The sequence below is a fragment of the Ranitomeya variabilis genome, chromosome 3 (genome assembly GCF_051348905.1).
Source record: "Ranitomeya variabilis isolate aRanVar5 chromosome 3, aRanVar5.hap1, whole genome shotgun sequence".
NCBI lineage: Eukaryota > Metazoa > Chordata > Amphibia > Anura > Dendrobatidae > Ranitomeya > Ranitomeya variabilis.
In genome coordinates this window covers 557,343,399-557,356,078 of record NC_135234.1, presented here as the reverse complement: position 1 = coordinate 557,356,078, position 12,680 = coordinate 557,343,399, and the positions used below count along the sequence as shown (strand labels likewise).

The 12,680-nt window shown below is 44.8% G+C and overlaps 1 long non-coding RNA gene across 3 annotated transcripts; it reads left to right on the top strand.

The window, feature by feature from the left end:
* Positions 1-9,891: 9,891 nt before the first annotated feature.
* On the top strand, positions 9,892-11,438 carry LOC143818380 (uncharacterized). Of its 3 annotated transcripts, XR_013224502.1 has the most exons (6): positions 9,892-10,309; positions 10,397-10,467; positions 10,562-10,630; positions 10,851-10,913; positions 11,004-11,069; positions 11,235-11,438. It is a non-coding gene; the product is annotated as an uncharacterized LOC143818380 (long non-coding RNA). The 3 variants fall into 3 exon arrangements; XR_013224500.1 differs by lacking the exon at positions 11,235-11,438 and having other exon boundaries at positions 9,896-10,309; positions 11,004-11,129; XR_013224501.1 differs by lacking the exons at positions 10,562-10,630; positions 11,235-11,438 and having other exon boundaries at positions 9,899-10,309; positions 11,004-11,129.
* The last annotated feature ends 1,242 nt before the right edge of the window (positions 11,439-12,680 follow it).

Below are 12,680 nucleotides of genomic sequence, written 5' to 3'. Positions count from 1 at the left end.
TAGCAAAAAGCAAAAGGCAGACTTAGCTGATATAACTGGAACCAGGATCAGTAGACAAGAGCACAGCAGACTAGCTCTGATAACTACGTTGCCAGGCATTGAACTGAAGGTCCAGGGAGCTTATATAGCAACACCCCTAACTAACGACCCAGGTGCGGATAAAAGGAATGACAGAAAAAACCAGAGTCAAAAAACTAGTAACCACTAGAGGGAGCAAAAAGCAAATTCACAACACTCATGGCAGTTTTACAGCGGTTACATGGATACACGGGCAGGCAGCTGGTGATGAGTGGAGGAGTATTTAAAGTAGGGACCGCAGACAGGCTATCAAAGGCCTAAAATAACAAACAATAGGCTCATGGCAGCTTTACAGCGGTTACATGGATACACAGGCAGCTTGGTGGTGAGTGGAGGAGTATTTAAAGTAGGGACCGCAGACAGGCTATCAAAGGCCTAAAATAACAAACAATAGGCTCATGGCAGTTTTACATCGGTTACATGGATACACAGGCAGCTTGGTGGTCAGTGGAGGAGTATTTAAAGTAGGGACCGCAGACAGGCTATCAAAGGCCTAAAATAACAAACAATAGGCTCATGGCAGCTTTACAGCGGTTACATGGATACACAGGCAGCTTGGTGGTGAGTGGAGGAGTAGTGCAAGGAGTGTCTGTCCCAGTACTCCCAAAATATAAATAGATGTTAATGTCTCGCAAAACAACCAAAACAAAAAAAAAGGTGGCATACTTAGGTACAGGGGTGGGCTCATCTACTGAGTTTCTGACATAGTGATTTGGCAGTAACTATTTAATGGTGCCAATATAGGACACAGACACAGACTACTTTAAGTTGCATCATAGATGTCTACAAATTTGTATTGTCAGTGCCAGACATTGAATGATGTCAGCGAATAGACTAAAGATTGGTGGAGCTGTGCGACATAATTTTGCACGTGGTAGAGCACATTTTGAGCTGGGGTAGGGGGGAACTCTCTTGAGGCCGGCGGGACCGCCCCAGGGCCCCTCATGTTACAACGGTGTGTCTGACGTTGGGTGCGCACCACCACCGCCAGAGACACTACATTGTACTATGAGGGACCCAGTAGCAATGCCGTCAACCAAAAGCGAGCACACCCACCTCTTCAGACAAACAGCAGTCTCACGGGTGCTTGCGCCAAGTCGCGATACCACGGCCCCGTGTGGGGAGTTTTGCCATTTAGGGAGGTGTAAACATGTCGTATGCTGTACAATCAGCTGCAGCAAATTAGACATTAGAAAAGTAATTCACAGGCAAGAGCTTTTCATAGGAAAGCTAGGTGTCGGCCGGGCAAGGTGGGGCAAAAGATTTCGAAATCCAGTTGTGGTTCATTTTAATGAATGTTAGATCGTCAACATTTTGGGTAGCCAGACGAGTCCTTTTTTCGGTTAATATTGAACCTGCAGCACTGAATACTCTTTCTGATAGGACACTTGCTGCCGGGCAAGCAAGCTCCTGCAATGCATATTCTGCCAATTCTGGCCAGGTGTCTAATTTGGAGGCCCAGTAATCAAATGGGAATGACGGTTGAGGGAGAACATCGATAAGGGATGAAAAATAGTTAGTAACCATACTGGACAAATGTTGTCTCCTGTCACTTTCAATTGATGCAGCAGTACCTGTCCTGTCTGCGGTCATAGCAAAATCACTCCACAACCTGGTCAGAAAACCCCTCTGTCCAACGCCACTTCTGATGTGTGCACCCCTAACACTCCTAGTCTGCTGCCCCCTGGAGCTCGTGTGAGAACGATCACGTGCGCTGTGTGCTGGGAATGCCTGAAGCAAACGGTCAACAAGAGTTGATTGTTTGGTTGCTAATATTAGTTCCAAGTTCTCATGTGGCATAATATTTTGCAATTTGCCTTTATAGCGTGGATCAAGGAGGCAGGCCAACCAGTAATCGTCATCGTTCATCATTTTCGTAATGCGTGTGTCCCTTTTTAGGATACGTAAGGCATAATCCGCCATGTGGGCCAAAGTTCCAGTTGTCAAATCTCCGGTTGTGATTGGTTGAGGGGCAGTTGCAGGCAAATCTACGTCACTTGTGTCCCTCAAAAAACCAGAACCCGGCCGTGACACGCAACCAATTTCCTGTGCCCCCGGGAAAGGTTCGGCATTAAAAATATACTCATCCCCATCATCCTCCTCGTCCTCCACCTCCTCTTCACCCGCTACCTCGTCCTGTACACTGCCCTGACCAGACAATGGCTGACTGTCATCAAGGCTTTCCTCTTCCTCTGGTGCAGACGCCTGCTCCTTTATGTGCGTCAAACTTTGCATCAGCAGACGCATTAGGGGGATGCTCATGCTTATTACGGCGTTGTCTGCACTAACCAGCCATGTGCATTCCTCAAAACACTGAAGGACTTGACACATGTCTTGTATCTTAGACCACTGCACACCTGACAACTCCATGTCTGCCATCCTACTGCCTGCCCGTGTATCCTCCCACAAATAAATAACAGCACGCCTCTGTTCGCACAGTCTCTGAAGCATGTGCAGTGTTGAGTTCCACCTTGTTGCAACGTCTATGATTAGGCGATGCTGGGGAAGGTTCAAAGACCGCTGATAGGTCTGCATACGGCTGGCGTGTACAGGCGAACGTCGGATATGTGAGCAAAGTGCACGCACTTTGAGGAGCAGGTCGGAGAACCCAGGATAAGTTTTCAATAAGCACTGCACCACCAGGTTTAAGGTGTGAGCCAGGCAAGGAATGTGTTTCAGTTGGGAAAGGGAGATGGCAGCCATGAAATTCCTTCCGTTATCACTCACTACCTTGCCTGCCTCAAGATCTACTGTGCCCAGCCACGACTGCGTTTCTTGTTGCAAGAACTCGGATAGAACTTCCGCGGTGTGTCTGTTGTCGCCCAAACACTTCATAGCCAATACAGCCTGCTGACGCTTGGCAGTAGCTGGCCCATAATGGGACAACTGGTGTGCAACAGTGTCATCTGCCGATGGAGTGGTTGGCAGACTGCGTTCTGTGGAAGAGCTGTAGCTTCTGCAGGAGGACGAGGAGGAGGAGGAGGAGGGGGTGCGAACGCCTACAGCCAACTGTTTCCTAGACCGTGGGCTAGGCACAACTGTCCCTAAATTGATGTCGCCTGTGGACCCTGCATCCACCACATTCACCCAGTGTGCCATGATGGACACATAATGTCCCTGGCCATGCCTACTGGTCCATGCATCTGTAGTCAGGTGCACCTTTGTACTCACAGATTGCCTGAGTGCATGGACGATGCGCTGTTTAACATGCTGGTGCAGGGCTGGGATGGCTTTTCTGGAAAAAAAGTGTCGACTGGGTAGCTCGTATCGTGGTTCAGCGTACTCCATCAGGGCTTTGAAAGCTTCGCTTTCAACTAACCGGTAGGGCATCATCTCTAACGAGATTAGTCTAGCTATGTGGGCGTTAAAACCCTGTGTACGCGGATGCGAGGATAAGTACTTCCTTTTTCTAACCAGAGTCTCATGTAGGGTGAGCTGGACTGGAGAGCTGGAGATCGTGGAACTTTCGGGTGTGCCGGTGTACATGGCAGACTGAGAGACGGTTGGAGACGGTATTGTTTCCGCCGGTGCCCTAGATGCAATATTTCCTCCTACAAAACTGGTGGTTCCCTGACCCTGACTGCTTTTGGCTGGCAAAGAAACCTGCACAGATACTGCCGGTGGTGCGGAAAATGGTGGCCTTACAGTGACGGAAGGGATGTTGCGTTGCTGACTAGCTTCATTGGCCGAGGGTGCTACAACCTTAAGGGACGTTTGGTAGTTAGTCCAGGCTTGAAAATGCATGGTGGTTAAGTGTCTATGCATGCAACTAGTATTTAGACTTTTCAGATTCTGACCTCTGCTTAAGCTAGTTGAACATTTTTGACAGATGACTTTGCGCTGATCAGTTGGATGTTGTTTATAAAAATGCCAGACTGCACTCTTCCTAGACTCGGATCCCTTTTCAGGGATTGCAGACTGAGCTTTAACCGGATGGCCACGCTGTCCTCCAACAGGTTTTGGCTTTGACACGCGTTTTGGGCCAGATACGGGCCCGGCAGATGGAACCTGTTGCGATGTTGATGCCTGCTGCGGCCCCTCCTCCACCTCCGCTTCTGAACTACTGCCGCCTGCACCCTGTTCCCCCAATGGCTGCCAATCGGGGTCAATAACTGGGTCATCTATTACCTCCTCTTCGAGCTCGTGTGCAACTTCGTCTGTGTCACTGTGTCGGTCGGTGGTATAGCGTTCGTGGCGGGGCAACATAGTCTCATCAGGGTCTGATTGTGGATCTGTACCCTGAGAGGGCAATGTGGTGGTCTGAGTCAAAGGAGCAGCATAGTACTCTGGCTGTGGCTGTGCATCAGTGCACTCCATGTCAGAATCTACTTGTAATGGGCATGGCCTGTTAAATGTTTCACTTTCTAAGCCAGGGACGGTATGTGTAAAGAGCTCCATGGAGTGACCCGTTGTGTCGCCTGCTGCATCCTTCTCTCTTGTTGTAGTTTTTGCTGAGGAGGACAAGGAAGCGACTTGTCCCTGACCGTGAACATCCACAAGCGACGCGCTGCTTTTACATTTACCAGTTTCGGAAGAGGAGGCAAAAGAGCTAGAGGCTGAGTCTGCAATGTAAGCCAAAACTTGCTGTTGCTGCTCCGCCTTTAAAAGCGGTTTTCCTACTCCCAGAAAAGAGAGCGTTCGAGGCCTTGTGTAGCCTGACGACGAAACTGGCTCCACAGCTCCAGACTTAGGTGGAATATTTTTATCCCCACGACCACCTGATGCTCCACTACCACTACCATCATTACCAGCTGACAATGAACGCCCACGACGACCTCTTGCACCAGACTTCCTCATTGTTTTAAAATCTTAACCAAAGTAACTTTATTTGTTGCTGTCAAACAACTTACACGGTGAGCTATAACTTCAGTATGATTTCAATATCCCTTAACAGGTTGGTGAGACCACAAGGAAAATCAGGCACAATGTTACACACTCTGTTTTCTGTGGCACAAAATCACAGAGATGACACACACGCAGGACTGTCACTCAAGCACTAATGTCAATATTAATCTCCCACCTAATTTATTTATTTTTTTTTCTCAGGGAGACTTTAGAAACCAAATAATATTAAAAAAACCAAAAAAATAAATAGGCTTTCTATGGCCCACTGAATGAGAGAGAGAGGTGGCACACCCAGGAGTCAAGACTGGCACACAAGCTGAAAGGGCAATATTACTCTCCCACTGTTTTTTTATGTATTTTTTGTTTTTTAAGGGAGACTTTAGAAACCAAATAATATTAAAAAAACCAAAAAAATAAATAGGCTTTCTATGGCCCACTGAATGAGAGAGAGAGGTGGCACACCCGGGAGTCAAGACTGGCACACAAGCTGAAAGGGCAATATTACTCTCCCACTGTTTTTTTATGTTTTTTTTTTTTTTCAGGGAGACTTTAGAAACCAAATAATAAGAAAAAAAATAAATAAATAAATAGGCTTTCTATAGCCCACTGAATGAGAGATAGCACACACAGCAGTGGCACACAAGCCCTGACTGAGGCCAATATTTTTCTCCCACTGATTGATGTAGTGTTTTTGTGTTGAGGTAGATTTTAGAACACAAATCAAGGAAAAAAAAAATGCTTTCTATGGCCCACTGAATGAGAGAGAGAGGTGGCACACCCAGGAGTCAAGACTGGCACACAAGCTGAAAGGGCAATATTACTCTCCCACTGTTTTTTTATGTTTTTTTTGTTTTCAGGGAGACTTTAGAAACCAAATAATATTAAAAAAACCAAAAAAATAAATAGCCTTTCTATGGCCCACTGAATGAGAGAGAGAGGTGGCACACCCAGGAGTCAAGACTGGCACACAAGCTGAAAGGGCAATATTACTCTCCCACTGTTTTTTTATGTTTTTTTTTTTTTCAGGGAGACTTTAGAAACCAAATAATATTTAAAAAAAAAAATAAATAGGCTTTCTATGGCCCACTGAATGAGAGAGGTGGCACACCCAGGAGTCAAGACTGGCACACAAGCTGAAAGGGCAATATTACTCTCCCACTGTTTTTTTATGTTTTTTTTGTTTTTTAAGGGAGACTTTAGAAACCAAATAATATTAAAAAAAACAAAAAAATAAATAGGCTTTCTATGGCCCACTGAATGAGAGAGAGAGGTGGCACACCCAGGAGTCAAGACTGGCACACAAGCTGAAAGGGCAATATTACTCTCCCACTGTTTTTTTATGTATTTTTTGTTTTATAAGGGAGACTTTAGAAACCCAATAATATTTAAAAAAAATAAATAAATAGGCTTTCTATGGCCCACTGAATGAGAGAGGTGGCACACCCATGAGTCAAGACTGGCACACAAGCTGAAAGGGCAATATTACTCTCCCACTGTTTTTTTATGTTTTTTTTTTTTCAGGGAGACTTTAGAAACCAAATAATATTAAAAAAACCAAAAAAATAAATAGGCTTTCTATGGCCCACTGAATGAGAGAGAGAGGTGGCACACCCAGGAGTCAAGACTGGCACACAAGCTGAAAGGGCAATATTACTCTCTCACTGTTTTTTTTTTTTTTTTTCAGGGAGACTTTAGAAACCAAATAATAAGAAAAAAAATAAATAAATAAATAGGCTTTCTATAGCCCACTGAATGAGAGATAGCACACACAGCAGTGGCACACAAGCCCTGACTGAGGCCAATATTTTTCTCCCACTGATTGATGTAGTGTTTTTGTGTTGAGGTAGATTTTAGAACACAAATCAAGGAAAAAAAAAAATGCTTTCTATGGCCCACTGAATGAGAGAGGTGGCACACCCAGGAGTCAAGACTGGCACACAAGCTGAAAGGGCAATATTACTCTCCCACTGTTTTTTTATGTATTTTTTGTTTTTTAAGGGAGACTTTAGAAACCCAATAATATTTTAAAAAAATAAATAAATAGGCTTTCTATGGCCCACTGAATGAGAGGGAGAGAGGTGGCACACCCAGGAGTCAAGACTGGCACACAAGCTGAAAGGGCAATATTACTCTCCCACTGTTTTTTTATGTTTTTTTTTTTTCAGGGAGACTTTAGAAACCAAATAATATTAAAAAAACCAAAAAAATAAATAGGCTTTCTATGGCCCACTGAATGAGAGAGAGAGGTGGCACACCCAGGAGTCAAGACTGGCACACAAGCTGAAAGGGCAATATTACTCTCCCACTGTTTTTTTATGTATTTTTTGTTTTTTAAGGGAGACTTTAGAAACCAAATAATATTAAAAAAAAAAAAAAAAAAAGGCTTTCTATGGCCCACAATTAGAGAGAGAGAGGTGGCACACCCAGGAGTCAGCCACGGTCGCCAAAGAGGAAGACGAGGCGGGGGGGGCAATGCCGCAGGGGATTCCAGAAACCAGATGTCGACCCGATCCCAGGTAAGGATCTCCCACTGGTAATCAACATATCTTCTAAGAATCTGGACACACATCAGTTGTCACTACTTCAAAAGGGCCTATCCTTCAGCCCCATGTACAAGTTTAATTCTTTTGAACTAAACATGGACCTACAGAGGTTTTTTCGGAACCTTCGGCTACGGGTCCACTTCTCGGACAAACCACCCACATTGACTTTACCAGCTGAGGGGGATGTCCCCCTTCTTGAACTTCGGAAGCTGGGACTACGAACCTCCAGTTCTTTCATGCCTCCACGGGGAAATCCACCAGTGGAGACCTTTGTGTCTCTAGTGGAAAAAGACATCCATACATTCACTCGAGATGTGGAGCGGGGGAGATTTCATTTCCAACACAATCTCTCACAGTCAGAAAAGCTATCCTTGGAGCGACTTACATCGGATAACTCACTCATAATAAAACCAGCAGACAAGGGCGGGGCGACAGTGATTATGGACAAATCTGATTATTTAGAGGAGGTCTTTAGGCAACTTCATGATACATCAGTTTACAAAAAAGTAACCCACAATCCACTTAATCAGTTAGTCCAAAAAATCAAACCAGTGGTGGAATATCACTTCCAGGCGGGCACTATTGATAATAAAATAAGGGATTTTCTCATCAAAACAGACCCGATCACACCAATTTTTTACATTTTGCCCAAAATACACAAGCGACTGGTGAAACCACCGGGACGTCCAATTGTTTCACTAACAGATTCCATCCTGTCACCTTTAGCTATTGTGCTGGAAAAAATTCTCACTCCACTGGTTAAAACTACCCGTTCTTTCCTGCTGGATACTAATGACTTTATTCAAACAATCAGAGCTCTGGGCCCACTACCCCCCACATGCTTCCTTACAACTTGGGATGTTAATAGCCTATATACGGCCATAGTCCATGAAAAAGGCTTAGCAGCCACTGATAGGCTTTTGAGTGAAGCCAGGGTGGACATGAAAATCAGGCACCTCTGTGCCGATCTCCTGAATCTAGTTCTCACAGAGAACTATTTCATGTTCCAAGATACTTTTTATGTTCAACAGCAGGGCACAGCAATGGGCTCACACGTGGCGCCTCCATACGCTATCGCGTACATGGCAGCTTTCGAAAATGATTTCGTCTACAGCCACCCCTTATTTATATCTCACTGTAAAATCTGGCGGAGATATATAGATGACATCTTTTGCATATGGGATGGACCCCTTGAGTCACTCTTACTATTTGATGACCACATCAATCACATCTGGCCTGAGCTCAAATTCACCATCCAGCACGATACTAATAAGATCAGCTTCTTGGATACTTTGATTTTTCGAGACAGAGGGGGCTCCCTCGGTATTGATTTATTTACCAAACCCACTGACAGGAATGGGCTACTACACTTTAGCAGCTGTCATCCTCCATCCATAAAAAACTCCATCCCCAAGTCACAATTTCTTAGGGTCAATAGGATTGTTTCCAATGAGGATACCAAGAGAGTGAGACTGATTGAAATGGAGCATAAGTTTACAGCTAGGGGTTATCCAAAGGGGATCCTTACAGAGGCCAAACAAGATTTGACATCTAGAAAATCTACCGTTGGATGTAAAAGAATCCCTTTTGTCACGACCTTTCATCCATTCTCTCGCCTGGTACAATCCACTATTAGGAGACATTGGAATTTACTTTCAAAAAGTTATCCACAAATTCCAGAATTTAAAGTACCCTTCCTGTCTTGTTTCAGACGTGCTAAAAATCTTAAGGACAGATTGGTCAGAGCAGATGTGGGCTCAGACATTATCATTCCCAGGCAGTCCTTCCTACAAACCCAAAAGTGCGGTACTTTCCCCTGCCTCAATTGTCTTCAGTGTAGTCATGTGCAGAAAGGCCCCTCAGTGTTTCATCCCCACACAGGTAGGGCCATACCCATCCGTGGCTTCTATACGTGTGAATCTTCATTTGTAATATACGTCATCAAATGTCCGTGTGGTCTGGCCTATGTGGGAGAGACCACACAAACAGTTCGGGACAGGGTGTCCCAACACAAATCAACCATTCGTTGTAAGAAGACCCATCTCCCACTCCCTCACCATTTTGTCGAAAAAAATCATAACATTGCCCAACTCAGATTTCAGGTTCTGGAGCAAATTGATCCCCCCAGGCGGGGCCAGAACCGTGTTAAGATACTTAAAAGAAGGGAGGCTTTTTGGATTTTCACGCTGCAGACCTTGGAACCCAAGGGACTCAATAGGGACTATGATGTCTCAGCTTTTTTATGATACCAATTGTCTAATGTATTAGAGCTCTTTTGTATTCTTGTAATTTGCATTCCTGTAATATGTACCTTTTAGTTTATTATGTATTCATGTCTAATACTGTTTTCTTTTATTTCTCTTAGAATCGCTAACACCTCACTGGGCACCGGTGTCACCACTTGTGGTAGATATGCACTGCTATTCCTCTAGTTTATCTACACATACCATGCTATTGCTATTGGCACCTTATTATGAGTCCTGTGTAAACCTCTATGCCTGCTGCCATTCACCATAGTGTCCATGTTTTCACCACACTATTGCATGCCATCGCTGCCTATATGGCATCCACGCATGCGCAGTCTTGCCCTCTCTCCTGCCTTCTATCATCCATTTAGCTCTGCAGTATCCACGCAGGCGCAATAGCAATAAAGCCCTTACTCCTGTCTCATAGCATTCATCAGCTCTGCGCAACTGCAGCTTGCTGCTGCGGTCACATGGTCTATGATGCGGCGGGTCACATGACCTGCTTGCTAGGAGCTTTTAAACCCGGAAGTAACGCTGGCAAACAGCGTCTTCTGGTTCTTCCAGCTACACAGCGTTCCCTGGACCTGGATACATAAGGTAAATACATGGGGCCTTTCTCTCCATTCCCTCTTTGTTATATGCACATTTCTAAGGGGTATCTCCCACTGTGCATTTCTCTTCCAGCGCTAGTCCTTTACAGCGGGACCTTGCTTCCCCAGTGCGCCCCACCTCACAGTCTCCCCAGGAGCCTCCAGGTAACTAGTTCTACCCCTCCATACAGGTTACCATTACCCACATCCTGCGTTTTTCTTGTGGGCAATAATCATCTGCCCTCATCATATTCCTCAGGTTCATCTGCCCGGTAACACCTGTACGCAGGCCTTTTGTGCCTATACATTATTGCAGCCCTGCTTCCAGGTACTATATTGATATGCATATACTGGTATACAGTCAGGGGTCAACTCAGGGGCATGCCTAGGTCCACCTTTCTCTACACTGTGGTATCAGCAGGTCTGGACAACATTTATTCTATTGCGGATATATCTACATACACTTTCACTTGTATATACTGTTACTGTGCTATATGGTTTTGATTGGGATAGTCTGACAGACTCACGATCTTACTTTCTTCTTTTAGGTGCTCACTGTGCACTTCCGTCCCCAATACCACGGCCCAGCACCCATCATCACCTGCTACTTAGTATCCTTTGTTGGTCATTTAGGTGCAATTTTGTGATTTTATACAGTAGTTATACCATGCCTTGTATTCTCTCCTTATCCACGCTCACAGCTTTTTCTTTAGCTTGAGAAATTCCACGACTCACGCAGCACGTCTGGATTCGTTCCAACCGCCACGGTTGTCACCCTCTATTATCATTATTAATTTTGTCATTTATATACTTCTCTAGAACCAGCATCCATTTGATTTTCTATCTCGTTTTACTTGTGTGCATATACTGGTCCTCTGTATGTGATCCATATTGTGTAACATATGGCGTTCTCTGTAAATTATGTATTTCAGTTTCATATATGATGTTTCTGATGAAGGTCTTGTGACCGAAAACGTTTATACATCATCAATTACTGAACTGGTTGCACCAATAAACGAACAATTATTTCTTCATTTTTCAAAAAGAACTCTTGAGTGCCAAGTTTTTTATTAATTTATTGACGGGTTGGAAACCTTACTTGAGCACCACCCAGGAGCCTCGAGTGCCGTGTATAATTCCTGTACCCAGGAGTCAAGACTGGCGCACAAGCTGAAAGGGCAATATTACTCTCCCACTGTTTTCTTAAGTTTTTTTTCTTTTATTTTCAGGGAGACTTTAGAAACCAAATAATATTAAAAAAACCAAAAAAATAAATAGCCTTTCTATGGCCCACTGAATGAGAGAGAGGTGGCACACCCAGGAGTCAAGACTGGCACACAAGCTGAAAGGGCAATATTACTCTCCCACTGTTTTTTTTTTTTTTTTTTTTTTTTTCAGGGAGACTTTAGAAACCAAATAATAAGAAAAAAAAATAAATAAATAAATAGGCTTTCTATAGCCCACTGAATGAGAGATAGCACACACAGCAGTGGCACACAAGCCCTGACTGAGGCCAATATTTTTCTACCACTGATTGATGTAGTGTTTTTGTGTTGAGGTAGAATTTAGAACACAAATCACGGAAAAAATAAATAGGCTTTCTATGGCCCACTCAGTGAGAGATGGCACACACAGGGATAGCACTGTAGCAGAAATGCCAATCTTAATCTCCCACAAAAAAAAAAAAAAAAAAAAAACAGGGACTGTCCTACAATTACTATCTCCCTGCAGTAATCTAAGCCAGGTATGGCAGGCAGCAATAGGAGTGGACTGATGCACAAATTAAATAAAAAGTGTGGACAAACAAAAAAGATAGCTGTGCAGAAAGGAACAAGAGGATATGTGCTTTGAAAAAAGCAGTTGGTTACCACAGTGGCGTACACACAGCAATACAGCTATCACGGAGCCTTCTAGGGCAGCCCAATGAGCTACAGCGCTGAGGAAAAAAAAAAAAAAATAGCTTCCACTGTTCCTGCACACCGAAGGTGGTGTTGGACAGTGGAAATCGCTACAGCACAAGCGGTTTGGTGGTTAGTGGACCCTGCCTAACGCTCTCCCTGCTTCTGACGAAGCGGCAGCAACCTCTCCCTAAGCTCAGATCAGCAGCAGTGAGATGGCGGTCGGCGGGAACGCCCCTTTATAGCCCCTGTGACGCCGCAGACAGCAAGCCAATCACTGCAATGCCCTTCTCTAAGATGGTGGGGACCAGGACCTATGTCATCACGCTGCCCACACTCTGCGTTCACCTTCATTGGCTGAGAAATGGCGCTTTTCGCGTCATTGAAACGCGACTTTGGCGCGAAAGTCGCGTACCGCATGGCCGACAAGCACAGGGGTCGGATCGGGTTTCATGAGACGCCGACTTAGCCAAAAGTCGG